At 34.8% G+C, this 7,443-nt stretch overlaps 1 pseudogene; it reads left to right on the plus strand.

Moving 5' to 3' along the window:
- The first annotated feature begins 5,327 nt into the window (after positions 1-5,327).
- LOC103659916 lies at positions 5,328-5,992 on the plus strand (annotated as a pseudogene).
- Positions 5,993-7,443: the final 1,451 nt, after the last annotated feature.

The raw sequence follows: 7,443 nt of genomic DNA on the forward strand, positions 1-7,443 counted from the left end.
AATATTTCTTATGAATATGGAAACATATATCCCCAACAAAATACTAGCAAACTGAATTCATTAACTTATTTTTTAAAAACTTATACACCATGACCAAGTGGGATTTACCCCAGGAATGCCAGGTTAGTTTAACATCTGAAAATCAATTAATGTAATACATCGTATCAATAAAATGAAAAATAAAAATCACATGATTATTTCAAGAAACACAAGCATTTGACAAAATCCAGTAACTTTTCATGCTAAAGACACAAGACAAACAAGGAATACAAGGGACTTCCTCAACTTGATAAAACCATCTTCAAAAAAACATACAGCTAACATCACATGTAAGGGTGAAAGACTAGATGTCCTCCCCCTAAGACCAGCAACAAGACAAAAATGGCCTTCTTTCAGCACATTTGTTCAACATTGTACTAGAGGTTCAAGCCAGGGCAATTTAGATCAGAAAAAGAAATAAAATACATCCAGATTGGAAAAGAAGAAGTAAAACGATCTCTAATCACAGATCGCATGATACGATATACATGAAATCATAAGGAATGCACTAAAAAATGATTAAAACTAAAAAAAATGGAAAGCAGTACAGAGGTTCCTCAAAAAGTTGAAAATAGAGCTACCCTATGACCCAGCAATTGCACTACTGGGTATTCACCCCAAAGATACAAATGTAGTGACCCAAAGGCGCACCTGTACCCCAATGTTTATAACAGCAATATCCATAATAGCCAAACTTTGGAAAGAGCCCAGATGTCCACTGACAGATGAATGTATAAAGAAGATGTGGTATACATACATACACACACACACACACACACACACACACACAAACACACACACTGGAATATTATGCAGCCATCAAAAAATTGAAACCTTGCCATTTGCAATGACATGGACAGAACCAGAGCGTATTATGCTAAGCAAAATAAGTCAATCAGAGAAAGACAATGATCATATGATCTCACTGATATGTGGAATTTAAGAAACAAAACAGAGGATCATAGGGGAAGAGAGGAAAAAATAAAACAAGATGAAACCAGAAGGACACAAACCATAAGAGACTCTTAATCATAGGAAAGAAACTGAGGGTTGCTGGAGGGGAGGGTGGTAGAGGGATGAAGTAACTGGGTGATAGACATTAAGGAGGGCATGTGATGCAATGAGCACTGGGTATTATATAAGACTGATGAATCTGCACCTCTGAAACCAATTATATATGTTAATTAACTGAATTTAAATTAAAAATGTTAAAAAAAAAGAAATGAATTCAGCAAGTTTTCAGGATACAAAGATAATATACAAAAATCAATTGTAATGGAAAATACATCCATGATCATGGGTTGGAAGACTTAATATACCAATATACCCCAAACTGATCTACAAATTCAACACAATACTTTTGAGAATTTCAGCTAACTTCTTTGTAAAAAGTGATAGACTGATTTTAAAATTCATACAAAATTACATGGGACCCAGAGTAGACAAAATCATCTTGGAAAAGAGGAACAAAGTAGGAATACTTACACTTCTTGATTTTAAAACTTACTACAAGTCAATGGTAATCAAAACTGTGTGGTACTTGCAAAAGGATAAACGGATAGATGAAGGGAATAGAATTAAGAGTAAAGAAATACAATCATGTGTCTATTGCCAAGTGATTTCTGACAAGGGCATCAAATCCATTTAATAGAGAGTATCTCAACAGGTGGAGCTGGAATTACTGGATAGCCACATGCAAAACATAGGACCTTTGCCCCATACCATATACAAAAAATAGCTCAAAATGGATCAACAACATAATTGTAAAACTATAAAACTCTTAAAAGAAACCAAAGGATAAGTCCCCTTGGATGTGGAGAAGATTCTTGGATATGACATCAAAAGCATAAGCAACAAAAGAAAAGTAGATACACTAAATTTCATCAAAATCAGAAATGTCTGTTCTCCTAAGGATACCACTGAGAAAGTAAAAAGCCAACCCACAAAATGGACAAAAAAATAAATCTATATCTGATAAGGGACTTGTATCCAAAGTATACATGGGGCACCTGGGTGGCTCAGTCCATTAAGCATCTGCCTTTGGCTTAGGTCATGATCCCAGGGTTCTGGGATTGAGGCTCAAGTTGGGCTCCCTGCTCAGTGGGGAGCCTGCTTTTCCCTCTCCCTCTGTTCTCTGGCTCGTGCTCTCTCTTACTCTCTATCTCAAATAAATAAATAAAATCTTTGAAACAAACAAAAAAACAAAGTATACAAAGAACTTTTACAACTCAATATTAGAGAGACAAATAAGCCATTTTTTTAAAAAAAAGGAGGTGGAATATTTAAATAAACATTTCTCCAAGGAAAATATACAAGCTCATAAAAAGATGCTCAACATCATTAGTTATCAGAGAAATATAAATTCAAACCACAAAATAGCACTTCATACCTACTAGAACATTAGAATCAAAAGCCAGATAATAACAAGTGTTGACAAGATGTGCAAAAAATCAGAACTCTCATACACTGCTGGTAAGAATGTAAAATGCTGCAGCCACTTCGGAATACCAGTTCCTCAAACATTTAAACACAGAATTACCATATGATCCAGTAATTCCATTTCTCATATATACCCAAAAGAATTGAAAGTAGTTGTACACAAATATTTGAGCAATACCATTCACTATAGGCAAGAGGTGGAAATAACTCACATGTCCCAACTGGAATGGATAAACAAAATGTGGTCTATCCATACAGTGGAAATATTATTCAACCATAGTAAGTAACAGACTACTGATACATGCTACAACATGGATAAATCTTGAACACATTATGCTAAGTAAAAGAACCCAGTAACAAAAGACTGCATATTATATTATTCCATTTATATAGAATATCCAGAATTGACAAATCTATAGAGATAAAAAGTAGATTAGTGGTTGCCTAGGGCTAAAGAGGGAGTGAAGGGAAACAAGTAGGGAGGGTAATAGCTAAAGTGGATGGGGTTTCTTTTTGAGGTGATGAAAATGCTGTAAAATCCACTGTTGTGCCTGTAGCATTTATCTGTGAATATACTAAAATCTACTGAACTGTACAATGTAATGGGTGAATTGTATGTAAATGATATCTCAATAAAGATCCTTTTAAAAAAGCATTGTTCTGGTTTGGAAAACAAAAGTTACTGACTCCAAACACAAAACAAAAAAATGTTCACAAAATAAACATTATGTTTATTTCATATACTGTTAAATTTAATACTAATAACAATTTAAGGACCCAGAACAATTTGTAGATTAGATTGTCTCATTTCAAAATAATTATCTAGTAAGCACAATGATTCTTTAGAAATCAGAACTAAACAGTTTCAAAAATGAAACTATAAAAAGCATTTACATCCTGTTCACTGTGCAGATATTACATTTAATGAGACATATGGGTACACTTAGGAATGTTTCACATGACGTAGAGCACGATTTCCAAACATTAAGTGTTGCGCACTAACAAACTCTTAAAATGTCCCTGCTTTTACCATTTCTTTCACCACAGGCAGAGATGCCCAGAGACTGTGCTTGTCAGTAAAAACAACCATTACTCATTTCAATGTCATTCCTCTTGACTCGACACATTTTGGTTTCCAGGGACTCTTAGCTCCAGCATTCTCCTCTGGTTTTTGATCAAATTCTTTATTTGTCATCTTTCAGCACATCAAGGCTTATGCTTTCAGGTAATAAGGAAAATGTGAACAGATAAACCACTATAATGTGGATTGAACAGATAAAGGACCACAACATGGATTAGCTCATTTTCATGCAAATGTCTTTATGAAGAGAAAATGCCTTTGTGTCAAGAAAAAGGGTTAGAAGTGCCAATCTATGAATGCCTGAAGTGAAATTGGTATAGTACATAAAATTATTCCTCTTGAGATAGAATTGTAGCTAGTAAGTATTTTAAATTTGGCCAGTCATCAAGATAGAAAGCTTGGAGACACTTTGGAGACAGATTATCTTAGGTTTAGATCCCCTGTCTTTCATTTACTGGTTGGATGATCTTGAGCCAGTTACCCAAACTCAATTCTCTTATTCACATAAAAGAGGATTATAAATTATGTATACATCATAATATTATAAGGAAAAAAGGACTATGCCTAGCAACAATAGACATTCAAAAAACTTTTCTATCTTAATATTCTGGAATCTTAGTTAAAATAGCAATATCCAAGATGGCATCATTGGCCATTCAAGAAATGTTATTTGATCCCTAATAACTAAAAAGATTTATTGTCTGTTTGTTCTAAATACCAGAAATAGATCAGACACTACTGGTAGACTACAAATATACCCTCTCCCTACTGCCTCATACTCTCTAACCTTTTATAACATCTAATGAAATAGTTCTAATATAGCTTCCTATGAAAATTGAGAAATATCGACTCCAGAAGAGGGCAATCACTGGAGTACATGTGATAATAAACAGATAATAGGCCCTCTAGTTTACTGACAGTAGAATAACTCTGGTCATTTCTTCCTCTCTGGTGTAACATCGCATCTACAGACCGCCTTTATGTCACAGGGTTGTTGTGAAGAACTAAAGAACTAAGAGAAACTCTTAAGATGATAAGGCACCAAATGCCTGATGAATTAATGAATGAATGAATAAAGCATAAAAGAACTAAAAGAAGGGAAGGAACAAAGTAAAGATGAAGTTATCTTCCACTGTAGAATAACGGAAAAGCAACTTGAGCAAGGTCAAGAAAACAAGTTAAATAAAATAGTTGAGAGAAACCTTCTAAATATTTCTAAATATCAGATGTGATTTTGTTTCCTTCAACTTGCATTTCTTTTTTATTCCTCACTTTCCTTCACAAATCAACTCTTGTGAAATTGTACTGTACCTATAATGGAAGGGCACACACATAGTGATAGAAATTTTCTAATGGGGTAAGGAGCAATAGATAGATTCTGACCTTTTCATATGCCGTCTCCAGACCCTTTCAAAGCTAAGCTTAAAAGAACTGGAGTCAGGAAGAGCTGGGGAGGGTCTTTTAGTTAAGTCAATTTCTAAAGCGATGTGGAAATGAACCACATGGAAGAGAAAGGGATTTGCTTATTTGTGTTTACATTTTCTCTTCTGCAAAATAAGACTATATACTTCCTACTAGTGGAAGAAGGAAACAGATAAAGTTTTGAAGGTGACTTCATAGTTAAAATGATTTATGAAATGAGCTGTGGCATATCCTTAATCAATACATCAGAATCTACACACACAGTTGAAAAACTACATCATATTTTTAAAATTTTTAAAATTGTGATAAAAAATGCATAACATCAAATTTACCATGTTAGAGAATATGGCCAGGCAGCTCGGACTAAGCTTGGTTTTCCTCGCCAGTGGATTCTGCAGAATGCACTGCCTGTCTCTTGTCTGCTGTTCACCATGGCTTTTTCTGAGATCCGTGAAAGAACTGGAGAAGCAGGCCTCAGGCCAAGCTTTTGAGTTGATTCTCAGCCCTTAACCAAAAGAATCCATCCCACAATTCCCCATTTCCCCTCCAAAGAAGAAGGATCTTTCCCTGGAGGGAAATCAAAAGAAATTAGAAGCTCCAGAAAAAAAAAGCAAGTCCCATGAAGCTCAGGTCTCGAAGCAGTTTGCTGAGAAACAAGAACATGAGAAAGAAGTGCTTCAAAAAGCAACAGAAGAAAAGAACAACTTCAGTAAAATAGCAGAAGAAAAGCTGACTCACAAAATGGAAGCCAACAAAGAGAATCAAGAGGCACAAATGGCTGTCAAACTGGATCGCTTGTGAGAGAAGGACAAGCACACTGAAGAAGTGTGGACGAACAAAGAATCCAAAGATCCTGTTGATAAAACTGACCTAATTTGTTCTGAGAACCGATTTTCTCCCCTTCCTTTTCCCCTTCCCAAATACCCAAAGAAGGTACTTACTGGCCAGTGTCATTTTATCTTTGCCTTCCTGACGAATATTTTAGAAGCTGATGTAGGACTGTATCAGTAGATCTAGAGAGTACCATGTTGTTTTAGGAGCTAAAGGGGAAAAACTGAGTGTTGCAACTCTTTTTCTAAGTATTGAAGTCTTTCCAATGTAGCTATTTTTCTTGTATCTTTTCTACTTCAGTACACCTGGTGTCCTGGGTTAGCGGCAAGTACCGTACTGGCTCTGTGAAAACATGTTTGTGAAAAGAGTATATAGTGGGTTCTTTCAAACCATTAAATACTGAATATCTGTTCACTTTTAAACCCCAATTCTGTCCTGATCTTACCAGATGTTACTGTACTTGAATGGTTAATAAAACTGCACAGTGCTATTGAAAAAAAAAATTCACCATCTTAACCATTTTTAAATATATAGTTCAGTAGTTTTAAGTACATCCATATCATTGTGAAACAAATATCTAGAACTTTTTCATCTTGCAAATCTGAAACTCCATAGCCATTAAACAACTCCTATTTCCTCCACCCCAGCCCCTGATAACCACCACTCTACTTTCTGTTTCTATGAATTCTATTATTTTAGATACCTCATATAAAAGGAACCACATGGTATTTGTCTTTTTGTGACTGGCTTATATCAGTTAACATAATATCCTTAAGGTCCATCATCTTGTAGCATGTGAAAAAATGCGAAAAGGATCCCCTTCCTTTTTAAGGCTGAATAATGTTCCATTTTATGTATACACCACATTTTGTTTATCTATTCAACTGCTGATAAACATTTGGGTTGCTTCTACTCTTAGGTACTGTGAATAGTGCTACGATGAACATGGATATGCAAATATCTCTGAGTCCCTGCTTTCAATTCTTTTGGATATACAGCCAAAAGTAGGATTATTAGATCATATGGTAGTTCTATTTTTAACTTTTGTGTAACTGCCGTACTGTTTTCCACAGCAGTTGCATCATTTTACAATCCCCTTGTACAAACAGTGTACAAGCGTTCCAATTTCTCCACATACTCAACCAACATTTATTATTCCGTGTTTTTATTTTTAATAGTAGGCATGCTAATGGGTACAAGGTAGTATGTCATTGTGGTTTTGATTTGCATTTTTCAGATTACTAATGTTGAGCTTCTTTTCATATGGTTGTTGGCCATTTGTATTTCTTCTTCAGAGAAATGTCTATTCAAGGCCCTTTGCTTATTTTTAATCAGATTATTTGATTTTTTGTTGTTGAGTTGTAGCAGTTCTTTATTTACCCTGAATATATTAATCACTTATCACATATATAATTTGCAAATATTTTCTCTCATTCTGTAGCCTGTTGATTGAGTCCCTTGATACCCCAAAATTTTTCAGTTCAATGTAATCCTATTTTTCCTTTTTTGCTTGCATTTTCTGTGTTTCTGGTGTCATATGCCAAGAAATCACTGCCAAATTCAACATGATGAAGTTTTCCCTCTGTTTTCTCCTAGGAGTTTTATAGTCTTAGATCTTTATGTCTTTAATC

The sequence above is a fragment of the Ursus maritimus genome, unplaced genomic scaffold (genome assembly GCF_017311325.1).
Source record: "Ursus maritimus isolate PB19 unplaced genomic scaffold, ASM1731132v1 scaffold_1, whole genome shotgun sequence".
Classification (NCBI taxonomy): domain Eukaryota; kingdom Metazoa; phylum Chordata; class Mammalia; order Carnivora; family Ursidae; genus Ursus; species Ursus maritimus.